This window comes from Balaenoptera borealis, assembly GCF_965194805.1.
Source record: "Balaenoptera borealis genome assembly, chromosome: 17".
NCBI classification, from domain to species: Eukaryota; Metazoa; Chordata; class Mammalia; order Artiodactyla; family Balaenopteridae; genus Balaenoptera; species Balaenoptera borealis.
In genome coordinates, this window is record NC_138876.1 from 2,496,128 (window position 1) to 2,510,751 (window position 14,624).

General features: G+C 63.3%; 1 long non-coding RNA gene across 1 annotated transcript; it reads left to right on the forward strand.

Annotated features, from left to right (window-relative positions):
* Nucleotides 1-7,839: 7,839 nt before the first annotated feature.
* LOC309614535 lies at nucleotides 7,840-13,175 on the forward strand. Its single transcript, XR_014236245.1, has 3 exons — nucleotides 7,840-8,284; nucleotides 9,327-9,439; nucleotides 10,080-13,175. It is a non-coding gene; the product is annotated as an uncharacterized lncRNA (long non-coding RNA).
* The last annotated feature ends 1,449 nt before the right edge of the window (nucleotides 13,176-14,624 follow it).

Below are 14,624 nucleotides of genomic sequence, written 5' to 3' on the forward strand. Positions count from 1 at the left end.
CAGGTCCCCCCAACCCTGCCCCCGACTCCCTACGTGGTGACAGCTGAGTCCATCCTCTCCTCCTCGGCTGAAACCCTCCCACGGCACCCACATCGCGAAGAAGGAAAGCCTATGTTCGTCCTTAGGCCTGAAAGAAGGCCCCACCCCACTGACCTCCTCCTCCCCCCGCTCCCTTCCTCAGCTCCAGCCTCACCTGCCCTCCTGCTGTTCCTGAAACTTGCCTCTGAGATCCCGCCTCCGGCCCTTTGCACTTACTGTGCCCTCTGCCAGCTCTCTGCCCCTGCACCATCCCACACTGCCACCAGGCCTTTGCCTATGGGTGCCACCTACCCAGGACTCCCTCCTGGCTCTCCTGTGCCTGTCTAGACCCCACCTCCTTGGAGGCCGGCTCACCAGCTCACAAACACTTACTGAGCACCTACTGGATGCCCTGGCTATGCTCTGGGTCCAAAGGAGCTCTCCAGAAGAAAAGCTCAGTTCCTAGCATGACAGCCAATTTGGCCACGGCAACCAGGTGGTGACCCTGAGGGCCAGGCGCCCCCAGACCATGGCCCCAGCAGCAGCAAGAGAAGAAGAGAGGCCCTTGGCTGAGGAGGAGCCCCTGCCCCAGCTGGACTCCAGACGCACTGAGAAGCTCCCATCTCAACCTACTTTCTACCCAGACGCCCTGGCAGAAGGGGAGGGGCGTGGAGAGCACTATCTTGTCACGTTCCATCAACAGAGCACGCAGCACCCAGGAAGAAATGGTCTGGGTGCTGCGGCTAGCCACCGTCCCTCGGCCAGCCTCCCCCCAGCCTCCCCAGGTTCCCGGCTCTCGGCGCAGGGCTCCCCCAACACCCCTCAAGGCTTCTCCCATTTCAGCAGCATCCCAACAAGCGCCAGGAAGCCCAGCCTCAGCCTCCTGCTGCCTCCCCCACTCCTGCTCACGCACGCAGCCAACGTCTCTTAAGAGAGCACCCTTCCCTCTGCTTCCACGTTCCGCTGGACGTGGCATTTCATTACAAGGCAGCGGAGCGAGGCCGACACTGCTCAGACCTGGGGTCAGCAGCCCTCTACCGCCGGGAGGCAGCTGATCCTCCACAAATGGGGCACCCACACCCCATGCGGCCGTGAGGCTGGGTCAGTGCAAGCAGCACAAGCAGCAGGCTTGGGAACGGTCACTGACCCTCCTGGGACAGGCTCACGGGTGTCTGTCCTCGGCCCATGGATGCCCATGGATGCCCCTGGACCATCCAGTCTCACCCAGGACTGGCCGGTGGACACGCCTCCCGGCAGCATGCTCCTGAATCCCCGATCCGCCCGAAGCCCTGGTTCTCACGCTCACTTCCCCGGGGTGGGGTACCGTAAACTCACCCTGGCCCCGAAACCCCAGCACACTCTCTGGGAGGCTTTGCCCATAAGAACCTGCGCCAGAGCCTTCCAAAGGGAGGGAGGGGAGGAGGGGGAGGGGGAGGGAGGGGAGGAGGGGGGAGGGGGAGGGAGGGGAGGAGGGGGGAGGGGAAGGGGAGGAGGGGGGAGGGGGAGGGAGGGGAGGAGGGGGAGGGGGGAGGGAGGGGAGGAAACCAAGGTGGGGTGCTCCTTGGCCTCCCCAGGGCTGGCCGGGCAGGGCTGTCTGACCCCTGAGCCCACCAGGCTCCTTCTGAAGACAGGAGGCCCAGGCAGGCACAAGGCAGCCAAGCAGACAGGACGCGAGGCCCTGAGGGGTCAGCGTCCCTCCTAGCGCCGGGCAGGCCCAGCTGGCAGTGTCTGTGGGAACAGTCCCCAGGCCCGGCCGGCCACACTCAGGCCAGTCAGTGGGCATCGGGGCTGCAGCAAATGCCGGGGCAGCTGGGCACGTCCCGAGGGGCGGAAGCCCAGGCCCCGACCCTGCTCCAACCACGTCCAGACCTGCAGGCTGATCTGGGGGTCTCCTGGGGGTCCTGGGGGAGGGGCGGGAGGGCTGGGGGAGGGGAAGAGAGAAAGAGGTCTGTGAGGCACGACCATCCCTACCATCACCATCCATGCCCCCAGACCCCTTCCACCTCTAACGCCCCAGAGGCTGCCCCCTTCCACCTGCAGCGCTCTCCCCCCAGCCCTTCCCCTAGACGCCTCCCCCTTGACCCTCAGCTGGCGCCGAAGTCCCTTCCTCTGACCCCTCCCCGGGGTTAGGGGCTCCTCCCCCGGCTCCCTGGACCCCACACCTCCCCTGATGTCACACAGTCCACCCAGGGCCGAGGCTGCGGTGGCCTCACTGCTGTCTGCAGACCGTGACTTCGTGGGCTGTGGCCATGCTGGGCCTCATCGGGGGCCTGTGGGGGGCAGGGGCAGCTGACGAGGTGGACGGACAGAGGAACACCCTTGATGAATGGTTCAATCTGCACTCCAGCCCACACGCCCAGCGGGCTCTGCCTGGCTCTGTCCTCCGTGTTCCCTGCCCCCCACGCTCCACCCAGGGACCCCCAGCCTCTGGCTGTCCTCACAGGCCAGGGGGCCCCTCGGGACGGCCCTTCCGGTGACTTCCTGCCAGGGAAGCTGGGAGGAGGGGTAAACAAGGCCTCCAGATGGCTTCCTGCGGCTGCCCGGCGACCGTGGGAACGGCCCAGCCCTGGAGGCCACGGCGGAGGGGAGAGCAGCGGGGAAGGGCTACACCCTCAGCAGGGCACCTTCTGCACACCCCGGGAGGCCCCTTTTACACCTCCCAACACGCCCACAAAAGGGGCGCACACCTCCACTTACAGAGGGGGAGACTGAGGCACGGACCGGCACGTTAACACCAGAGGCCAGAAGCAGGGCTTCCTGCTCACCAGATGCCCCTTCCTTATCAGACTGTCACCCACCCGTGGAGGCAGGTCCTCCCAGCCCCATTTGAGAAACAGGGAAAACTGAGGCCAGAGAGGGGAGGGTCTCCCGGGCCAGATGAGCCGGTGGCTGTACTGGGGTGAGGTCCACTGCCCCCCGGTCCCACACACACCTGGAGGCCCCTCATCTGTAAACGAGGGGACGACAGTCTGGCTCCAGGCCGTTCTACAAGGACCGCACAGCCCCGACTCGAGGGGCACCAGCCAGACACGCCTGCCACCCTGGGCAGGGTACGTGGCCTGGGAGACGGGGCAGTGACAGCCACTGCCACACAGCTGGCCGTGAGGATGAAGGCCGTGTGCTGGACCAGCTCCACTCCGGCCTAGAGCGAGACCACGACAGGGCCCCTGAGGGGTGCTCTTAACTCAGGCCCCGAGCTCCCAGGAGCTGCCTTCGCCCAGCTCTCCCTTCCTGGAGCCCCTCCCGCCAGCGACTGTGATACCCACATCCTTCAAGCCCCAGACAGACACCACCTCCTCTCAGAAGGCTACCTTGACTTCCTGCGCCAACACGACCTCAAAATCTTGGGGACACACGCTCCAGGAAGGTGACAGTCGTCTCCTGCAGGTCCTGTTCACCCATGGTCCCACCCGGGGTCAGGACCACCTTTCTCCGCCCTCTCCCGTCCCCCACAGGGGCCAGTGCAGGCCTGGCAGCCTCTCAAGGGGCGCAGGAAGGCAGGAGCCAGGCCAAGCCAGTAGGCTGCCTCCCCAACACCACTACACAACAGCCAAGCTGGTGGTGACGGGGGCAAGAGGGATGCAGGGCCCTGTTCAGAAGAGGCCGTCACGAGGGTACTGATTCATAAACAGGGTCCACCCAGACCCGGGCCCCGGGCCCCCAGGTGCCATCAGGAGAGAGGCCCACAGTCAGAGGTGAGGGAAATTTCAAGTGAGATGCATCACGCTGCACACGTGGGCAGCCTGCCCCTGTGAGATCCCGTATATGCCCCGCCGCCCAGAGCCCAGAGCAGCTGTGAATTTCCTGGGCTGTGTGACTGTTCGTAAGGAGCCTCACCGAATCTGTACTGAACAACAACATGGGGCGCTGTTTGGATGGTCCCCGCCCCCAACATGAGCTCCTGGGCCCAGGAGGTACCGTCACGGCAGGGCCCCAGGCCCTCTCTGCCCACTCCCTGCACAGGGTCTGGCCCAAGAGCGCAACTTGACAGACAGGGGAACTGAGACACCCACAGACGGCCCTTCCCGAGGTTGCAGGCTTCAGAGACTGTACACGGCAAGTCTGCCGGGCCGGTCACAAGGGGCAGACGCAGGGCTGCAAGCAGGTCGCCTGGCCCAGGTGGCTTGGGCTTAACCGCCAAGACTACCAGCTTTGTCCTGACCCCCCACCCAGTCTGCTGTGGCGTCCAAGGTCTGCTCCAAGCTCTCCACTCTCTAGACAAGAAAACTGAGGCCCAGGAAGAGCAGGGGCCGGCCCAGGGTCACCCAGAGAGGCCTGGCAGAGATGGGGCCACGGCTCTGGGCTCCCTAGGGCTACGCAGAGGGGACTGCGAGGTCACCATGGGGAGCCCCGGGCACCCTCGGGCACCCCCGGGCACCCCCTAAGCTCCGCATGGCAATGCCCAGCAGATGGGCCACTGGGCAGCCAGCCAGAGAGAAGTGAAGGCCAGGAGAAGGCTCAGCAGCTGAGCCCATGGGGAGATGAAAGGGGAGGAAATGTTTTGGCTTGGCAGGGCCTGGTCCAGGCAAGGGAGGAGGAGGGGCCTGTCCCAGCACCACCAGACGATGCCCAGCGGGTGGCAGCAGAAGCAGCAGGAAGGGGCGCCCGCTGGGGGCAGGCGCAGAGCAGACAGCAGGTGAAGCCCACCGCAGGCAGCGGTGGGGCGGTGACGGGACATGCAGGCGGTCACTGCGGGAACTCTGGGTGGGGTGGCGGGGAATCCTCGTCGCTCTCCCGCGCCTCTTCCAGGAAGCCTGAGTCACAAGAGGGGCCCCGGGGCCAGGAGAGGGGCCGGGAGCACCAATCCCATGGGAAGGGGACAGGGCAGGGCTGCCTGCCCGCCCGCCTCCTCCAGCTGGGCCAGCCCTTGCTTCGGGGTCTTTGTGGCGAGCGAGGCCATGGGAACGGGCTCCTGCAGCTCCCAGGAGGGGCTGAGGGGATGGAGGAGCTGGTGACAGCAGGTCAGAGCCCCCCTTCTGCAGAAGGGGAAACTGAGACCCCAGAGGAGAAAAGTTGGCCCAAAGCCAGATGGCTAATGACCTTTCATCGACTAAGGGGGCTCTGGGAAGCCAGGCCGGGGTGCTGGGGAGACCCAGAGCAGCACCCACGGACATCCTGGCTGAGTCCTATTCCAGCACATCAGCCCCCAGCCACGCACCAGAGACCATCCCTCCACCCTGCTCTAGAACACTCCATGGCTCCTGCCGCCCCGTCCCTCAGAAGCTGAGTCAGGAAATAGAACCACAGCACGACACAGTCTGGGGGCTCCCAACCTTCCACCTGCCCACATCAGCCACGCGTGCCTCCTTCCCGGGGGCATCAGCATCTCCTGGGGGACGTGTGGGCGCACCTCAGAGAGCACCAAGCATCTGGGAGCACCTCCCCCATTGACAACCTCGGATCTGATCCAGCCCCTCATTTGCTGGTGCAGAATGGAGACCCAGGGTGGTGACACCCACCCCTGGACTCATCCAGGACTCAGCCAAGCTCCGGCCAGGCACACAGTAGGTGCACAATAAAGGTGGTGGCCGGGAAGATCCAGGATAGAGAGGGGGTTCGTGGCACAGAGGCCTGAGAAGCTGGGGCAGCGGGAGGAGCTGCGCGGGGCTCAGGTCTGATTGCCGGACCAGTTTCTCCTCAACTCCCTTCTGGCTGTGATGGCCAAGGACAGCGGAACCCCACTCCAGCCATCCTGGGGGGTCGTCACCTTCTAGAGATGAGAACGCTGGTCTCCACAAGGCTCAAGCCACCTCCTTGCCCGCTGAGACCCTCGGGCACTGAGGCTTAGGTCCTCACATCCAAATGTACACACCAGGGACTTCACTGGTGGTCCAGCAGTTAAGACTCCATGCTCCCAATGCAGGGAGCCCGGGTTCAATCGCTGGTGGGGGAACTAGATCCCGCATGCCGCAACTAAGAGCCCGCATGCTGCAACTAAAAGATCCTGGACGCAGCAACGAAGATCCTGCATGCCACAACTCAGACCCAGCACAGCCAAATAAATAAACAAATATTAAAAAAAAACAAATGTACACACCACCTGCCTTGTGAGGGCTCGCAGAGGACACACACTCCCAACTGAGGCCTGGGCGGAGGAGGGGACAGACCCCAGGCAGCAGAACGGTCACTGTGGCGGGAACTGGGCCTGGCTGGGGCTTCCACACACCCCTGACCTGGGCAGCCTTCCAGAGTCCTGACAGGAACAATTCCCAGCCCGCCCGGGGGACTCAGGGCACTGGGCCAGAGGTGGGGTCAGACAGAGGGGCCCCCTCCCTGAGCCATCACCGCCCAGAGCCCCTGTGACCTCGGGAAGTGAGGAGCCTCGCTGAACTTTGGCCTCTCGCTGCAGGACAGGTAGACAATGACTCCAGTTGCTGGGGGACAGACCAGGATGGGGGAGGGGCCCGGCCCACAGCAGGCACCCAACACACCTGGTGACTACCTTCTCTGCACCTCGGCTTCCCCACCCGGAAGGGGAGCCACCACCCCTCTCCCAGAGTCCCGGCAGCAAGAGACGCTGTGACCCTGGGGACGTGGACAAAGCCCTGCTCCACACAAACGGACCTGCCCTCATTCCCTCCAGCCTTCAGAGTCCCTCCAGGCCCGGCTTCCTGGCCAGGAAAACGGCAGGGTGCATTGGCCAAGCCCTGGGCCCTCCAGCCAGCCCGGCAGCCCACCCACCCACCCGCCAGAACCCCCAGCACTGAAGGCAGGGTCCAGGAGAGCAGGGTCACACCTGTTCTGCTCCCTGGTCCTCAGTGCCCGGAGCCCCACCTGGCAGAGTGGACCCTGGCCACATGCGTCAGTGGGCACACACAGCCCCACCCGTCACACGGCATCACCGTCCCAAGTGAGAGGAGGGTACTGTGAGGTTCGGCGGGGACACGCCCAAGATGGCACAGCCACCTGTGTGTGTGGGCGCCTCCACTTGACTGCCAGCTCCACGGCGCCAGGGCCCAGGTCAGTCTTGATAACAGCTTATCGGGGCCTGGCACACAGTAGGTGCTCAAGTTTTGGTGACTCAGTGAGAAAGGAATGCCTGACGGGCTGCTCAGAGCCAGACTCCAAACCACCTTGTGACCCCACGGAGGACCACCACCCAGACGACAAGGACACGAGGAGGCACAGCGCCACGGCCTGAGGCGGGACCTGCCATCGTCCATCCCTCAGTCCAGCACCGGGCCTGGCACATGGTGCGTGGCAAGCACTATGGGGGTGTTGGGGGGTGGTCAGCTCCCCAGGGGGACATTTGGGGGGTGGCCTGTTCTCCTGAATACCTGCAGCAAGGGAGGCCTGGGTGGCCGTGGGGAGACCCCCCACGCCTGCCTCAGGGCCCATTTACTCCTCACAGCAGCCTGCCGGGAAGGTCAACCAGCACCCACTTCACAGGTGGGAAAACCAAGGCTCTGGTGAGGTCTGCAGGCTGAGGGGCTGGACATGACTCCACCTCTCTGGGCCTCAGTCTCCTCATCTGAGAAGTGGGGTTAAGAACTTCATGGGAGGATTTGAGGTCAGTGAGGTAAGGCGCCTGCACAGAGCTGCAGAGGGGTCTCCATTTGGGCAAGGCCACAGGCACCCTGTGTCGGCTGACCCTCTCTGGTCCACAGCCCCACACTGCTCCAGCCTAGGAGCAGGCCCCCCTGGAGTCCACACACCACTGATGCCCAGCACCCAGGCACCCACCATCACATGCAGCGCTGACCACAGAGCCAGCCAGCCAGGAGAGGAGGCACAGCGCATGCCCACCTGCCAGGGCTGGAGTGCCCGGCACACTGTGACCAGCTGGCCTGGACTCTACCCCCCCTCAGACCCGCTATCAGGCTCCGGCCTGTGGGGTCACCATGCTCCACCCAGGAAGGCCAGACCAGGGCGACAGCTTTTCTACTGGCCTGGAGCTGACACGCCACCCACCCCAACTCAGCCGGCCACCAGCTAGCTGCCCGGGAGAACACAGGAGCGCATCACGAGCCGCCTGGGACAAGGCTGAGACCTGCTCTAAGCTGGGGGACTGCTTGGACAGATGAGGCACCGCCGGGCTAGCAGCCCCAGAGTGGCCTGAAAGCCGGGGCGCGGACCTGTACCGGGACCTGGAGCTCAGCCTCGGCGACGTTCGCCGGCACCCCACGCCATCACGACGCAGGGAATCCGGTGGGGTTGTGGCGGGCAGGAGCACTAGAGACCAAGTACCCCCAAACTGTGCGGAGGAGGAAACTGAGCCAGGGGATGGGGGACAGCACCCGACACCCTGCCGGCCCTTGGGGAAGAGGTACTCGGGGTGGGGGGTGGGGTCTCCCGCCCCCAGAATCGGGGGCGGGGGGAGGGGGTCACGCCTCCCAGACCGGGCGTCCCGTTGCCGCGGGGGGAAGCGGCGGGCGGAGTCCCGAGCCGGCCCCCGGGCTGAGAGTTGCACGTGGCAGCCTCCAGGCCCGCGCTCGCGCCGCAGCGGCCGCCGGGAGCGGGGTCCCTGGACTTTGGGAGTCGGCCCGCCCTCGGGCCGCGCGCGCCCCGCCACGCGCCCGCACCACGCGCGCGCCCCCGCCCGAGCGGGCGCGAGGAAACTGACCTGGCGGTCCAGGCGCCGGCTTCACGGGCGGAGGGCTCGGGGCGCGTGCGCGTGCACGCGGGTCCGGGACGCGTGCGCGGCCCCGCTCCGGGCGCGCGGGCAGGGCCCGTCGCATCACGTGGGCGGCGCGGCCCAATGGGAGCTCTCGCCACACCGGGGAGACGAGGGCGCGCTCGCGCGCCCCGGAGCCCCGCCCAGGTGGGAAGGGGCGTGTCCGTGGGCTCTGACTGTGGTCTAGTATCCCTCGCAAGGCGGCTGCTGCCGGACGCCGCGGCGGTTGGGGAGCGGCTTGACCCCGAGTGAGGGTGAAGGGGGCAGGGTGCGCCAAGGCTGAGGGATGGAGTCCGGGGTCCAGGGGTTTCATGAAACTTCTGGAGTCCTGGAGTTCCTCTTGTGTCGACTGGGGCTGAGCCCCACGCGCACGGCGGCTTGCCGTGAGGATGGGTTACGGAAAGCAGTCACCTGTCCCGGGGCTTGGGGTCAGACTGGGCCTCGAGGCCCCCAGGCCGCCCATGATACATGGGGCGGGAGGTGGCTTTTGTGGGGGGCGGTGCTGGGGCCCTGGGAGATCTTAAGGTGCCCCCTTGGGGACTGGTCAGGAGGTCCCCTTATGGATCAGCCGTTCCTAGGGAGCTCATGGCTCGGCCAGTGGTGACATATGGAGGAAACCCAGGACAGAGGGCGCATGGAGCCTGGCCGGGGTCTCCCGGGCGCCTCACTCACCCAACCCTGTCCCCCACACCAGTCCATGGACCCCCAGCCCAGCCAAGTGCCCAGCCTCTCCTTCCAGACGCTGGTCTGCCTCCATTTCTCGGAGAGGATGCCCTCCAACCACCCACCCACCTGGACTCCTGGAAGGCAAGAGTGAGCCCATCCTCCTCTGTGCGGAATCCTGCAGGGCCCCACCTCACTGTCCCCAGGCCACCTGAGCAGGCCCAGGCTCGCTCCTCCAGGTGCCCTCCACCTGCCACCTCACTGCCACAGTCTCGTGCACCTGCGTGCAGTTCCTCCAATAGTCAGGGTCCGTCCCACCTAAGGGCCTTTGCACTTCCTGTTCCTTCTGCCTGGAAAGTCTTGCCCCAGACTATCCCTGTGGTGCTGTCCTTCACGTGTGGTCCCTCTCAGCTGTTGTCTCCTCTGAGAACTCAGTCTCCGCTGACCATCCCCTCACTCAGCCCCAGAGCTGTGCACCAAGCTCTGCCAGAAAGTCACAGGCAACTGCTACACGTAACACTGATCGTGGTCTGGGTGAGGATCTCACCCGTATCCCCATCTGTGTCTCCAGCGCACAGAACTACATCTGGCACACCAGAAGTACACTCAGTCATGGATGGGGGGTGGTCGGATGCTCCCCAGAGGCCCCCGATTCCTCCCTAAGAGGCATCAGGGGCTCAGAGGGCAGAGCCTTGCCGATCTGGGTTCAAACCTCAGTTCACCAGCTCATTTAATCCCTGCACAGCCCCATGAGGTAAGGACAATTGTTCTCTCTATCTTGTAGATGAAGACACAGAGAGGTTAAGCAACTTCCAAAGATCACACAGCAAGTCGGGAGTAGAGCTGGTCCAGGCCTCCCTCGTTGAACCACAAAGCTGGGCTTCCTTGTCCTTCGTGCCTTCAAGCAGGGAAGAGTGGGAAGGCTGTGCTGTTGGAAGAGGCAACATCTGGCATACATTCCAGCTTTGAGGGCCTAGGACGCCTCCACTGAAATGGGAGCTGGGCACCCACTGAGGCAGCCCATTTCCAGGTCCATTTTTTTTTTAACTTTTTTTTTTTATATATACATTTATTTATTTATTTATTTTTGACCGTGTTGGGTCTTTGTTACTGTGCGCGGGCTTTCTCTATTTGCAGCAAGAGGGGGCTACTCTTCGTTGCAGTGCGCAGGCTTCTCATTGCAGTGGCTTCTCTTGTTGCGCAGCATGGGCTCTAGGCACACGGACTTCAATAGTTGTGGCTCGTGGGCTCTAGAGCACAGGCTCAGTAGTTGTGGCGCACGGGCTTAGTTGCTCTGCGGCATGTGCAGTCTTCCCGGAGCAGGGCTCGAACCCGTGTCCCCTGCATTGGCAGGTGGATTCTTAACCACCGTACCACCAGGGAAGTCCCGGGTCCATTTTAATTACTGATCTTTTTTTTTTTCAGTGTTGAGCTTGACCTCGAAGAGCAGCATCTGCCTCCCTAACTTTTCATACTCTTCCTCCTCTCCTGCCCCAAATCTCAGAGAGGTTTCTCGCCATGGATGTGGCCTTCCTCATGGGCTGGGGTCCCTTTCACCTCCACATTCTTGGCATCAGTATGGGGACCCGAGGAGGAGGATCCAAGAGTTCCACTCCCTAAACATTCACTGAACTCCAGCCTCGTACCAGACACTTACACCCACTGTCCCACCAAGTCTGCACTGTGCCCTGCAGAGGAGGGGCCACCACCCCCATTTTGCAGATAAGGAAGCCGAGGCTCAGTTAAGGCAGAGCTGGGATTCGAACCCAGGTCTGGGGAGGCCAGAGCGGGCACCCCTGCTGTGAGTGGAATGGGCGGGGCAAGAAGGGGTGAGCTGAGTGGTGATCTCATAGCAGGAAGGGTTGGCTCAGAACTGATCTCCTTTACACGGGAAACGGGACCACAGAGCTGATGGCTGAGTGAGGGAAGGACAGAGTCAGAATCCAGACCTGAATTCCAGACGCCCAAATCCTCCCTGGGATTGAGGGCCCCACCCCATCTACCCCCAGTCACTGGACCTGCCCACCACCCCCCAGCATGGCTGAGAGGAGGCCCCCAGCTGGGGAAGAGGGCATGCAGGGGGAGGTGGGTTAGGAGGATCGGACTGGGGAGGGCCGCCGGGGTGACAGGATTAGCAGATTAGCTCCAAGGAGGACAAAGGCGAGGTCAGTGCTAAGTAGATTTCCAGAAAGCGGCCTGGGCCCAGCAGGCCTGGCCCCAGCGGCGGCAGGGCCACAAGGAGGGACCCGGAGCCAGCCGTGGGCAGCGGGCAGCTGCTTTTGACCCCCCAACACCGGGCTGCACGCCTTAACCTCTCCCTGCCTCAGTCTCCTCATCCATAACGGGGTGAGAGTGACAGCTCCAGCCTTGGGGGATGAGACTTGACACCGGCTTGGTCCCACCTGTCGCTACAGGTGCCCAGTAGACGTTCTTAGGACTGTCCTTCCAGAATCATCCTCAGGTCCCAGCGTCAAACATGAGCAAAGGGAAAAAGAACTTCTGGGTTTTTTGGGGGGTGTTTTTTGGCTGTGTCGCGCAGCATGTGGGATCTTAGTTCCCTGACCAGGGGTCAAACCCGTGCCCCCTGCAGTGGAAGTTCAGAGTCCCAACCACTGGACCACCAGTGAATTCCCAAAGACCTTCTGGTTGAACGTTAAGTCAGGTAAACGCAAAAGCTGGGTGCGAGGTACAGGACGAGAAGAGGAACCTCGGGGACTGACTCCTGGTGGCCACGTCACACCCATTTCAGCCGCAGAAGCAAAGGCCCATCCTGAGCCCAGTGGGACCCTCCTCCCCCTGACAGTGCCCCACCCCCAGGGTGCACCGGGCCCCAAAGGTGTGAACCAGGACAGCCCTCACCTGTGTCCTCACCCAGCCTCCCTCCTGCGGACAGAGGGTGTCTGGAACACCTCCAGAGGCCCTGGAAGCATCGAGAGATCTCCACAATGCCCCCGTGTGTTGGCTTTCCCACCCTCACCTGGGATCACCCGAGTAAACCCCCTGCACCCAAGTCCCGACCTCAGGCTCTGCTGTCAGGGGAGCCGAACACACAACTGTGTTCCAAATATGAAGAGGAAACTGGACTTGGAGAACAAGGCCTTGGGGGTTCATCACTCTCATTCCCAAATTTCCAATAACACCGTCAAGTTGCTTAAACGATGACTTCATGTGCTCTCAGTATGCTGCGAAACAGTCACCTCAAACTAGTAGCTTGAAACAGCAATGACCATCTGTCCTCTCTGGGCACCTGTGGGGCAGGAGTTCCGACGCTTAGCTGGGCAGTTCTGGCTCAGGCTCTCGTGGCAGCTGCAGTGGTGGCCTGGCCGCATCATCTGAAGGCCCACCTGGGGCAGGAGGACCTGCTCCAAGCCGACTCACCACCCCAGCTGGCCAGCTGTACAAGCTGTTGGCTGCAGCCCATCCCTCCTCTTGAGAGCAGGTATCCCAGGGGGGTGTCCTCACCAGACAGCAGCTGGCATCCCCCAAGTCAGCGACCGCAGAGAGAAGCTGCCATGCATTTGTAACCCAGCCTCAGGAGTCGCTCATGCCCCTCCCCACCGTTGTGCATCCGTCACAGGCCAGCCCTGCAGCCAGTGTGGGAAGGACAGGGCCCCTTCATGGGCCTGCAATCTGATCAGGAGGCAAAGGCAGCAGCAGGATGAGCTCTGGTCCCCGCAGGGGAGGTGGGAGTCCTCCCTGCCAGTGCCAGGGTGGAGGAGGGGCAGTTCTTTTTTTTTTAAATTTATTTACTTATTTTATTTATATTTTTGGCTGCATTGGGTCTTCGTTGCTGCGCGTGGGCTTTCTCTAGTTGCGGCGAGGGCGGGCTACTTTTTGTTGTGGTGCGCAGACTTCTCATTGCATTGGCTTCTCTCGTCGTGGAGCATGGGCTCTAGGCACACAGGCTTTTTGCGGCGAGGGCGGGCTACTTTTTGTTGTGGTGCGCAGACTTCTCATTGCATTGGCTTCTCTCGTCGTGGAGCATGGGCTCTAGGCACACAGGCTTCAGTAGTTGTGGCATGCGGGCTCAGTAGTTGCGCTTCACGGGCTCTAGAGCGCAGGCTCAGTAGTTGTGGCGCACGGGCTTAGCTGCTCCGCAGCATGTGGGATCTTCCCGGACCAGGGCTCGAACCCGTGTCCCCTGCATTGGCAGGCGGATTCTTAACCACTACACCACCAGGGAAGTCCGCAGGGGCAGTTCTTAAGACCAGACTTCTGAGACTGCCAATGGGGTGGGTGTGGGAGCCCTGGGGGCCATTGGAGCTGGAGCACCAGCGGAGCGGAGGGTCCCCAGCTAAGCCTGGAGGTTCCAGCCCTTTCACCGATTTCTGGCTCTGACTTCCACGTGCTAAGTGCTAAGCCAGGCTGTCCTGGGGACGCTGCAGACTGGAGTGGGGGAGCCCACCCAGGCAGCTCCCCAGTTACGGTGGTCAGGAGCACCTGGGGAGGCCGCTGGGCCTGGGAATTGGGAGGGTGCCTTCCAGGCGTCAGCACATGAGGGGGGCCTGCAGGCCAAGCAGCCATTAGGCAAGCAGGCCAGGAAGAGTGCTCCAGTTGTGCCAAGGCCTCCCTGAGGACGGCCATGGCCGGCTGTGTCCCCCACCCAGCCCTGCTGACCCCTGGGTCCATCTACACCCACTGCTGCTCTTGGCGACCTCCAGCTCCATCCCTGGGGCCCCCAGGGCACCAGATCAAGCCCACCTCCTGGCCTTTGCACAAGCTGTGCCGTCCAGCCGGGATGCTGCAGCAGAGAACTAGCAGCCAGAGGCCCCAGTCGACTAGGGCTCCCGCCAGTGAGGAGGCCTGGACACCGACGCAGCCTGCATTCCCGACACCTCCTGGGATGGTTAGGACCAGAAGGCTTGAGGCGGACACCTCCAGGCCCCAGCCCCGAACAGGCATCGGGCGTGCCTCGCGAGCGCCCCCTCGTGGTGACTGTGAGAAGGGCCAGCTGCTCGGGAGCGAGACCTGGGCGGCCACAGGCCTGGGCTCAGCCATGGGTGTGATGCTCTAGTGTCCCCATCGGGCAGCGCTTATGAAACAGGTGGCCCACAGTTTCGTTTCACACTGGGCCCAGGAATTACGTAGCCGGTCCTGCCTGGCCCTCCACCCAGCCCCAGTGACCTGGGCTGCCAGGGAGATGGCAACAGGGAAGTGTGGGAGCACGAGCCCCGCCACTCAGCTCAGAATGAGGCGCAGAGGGGCCAAGCCACACACCCAGGGGCTGGCTCCTAACCCCTCCAGGGACCACCCTGGGGAAGGGAGAAAGGAAGGGACTGAGACAGGAAGAGCAGGGTGTGCCACCACTGCCAGAGCCCGCTGGCAGCCC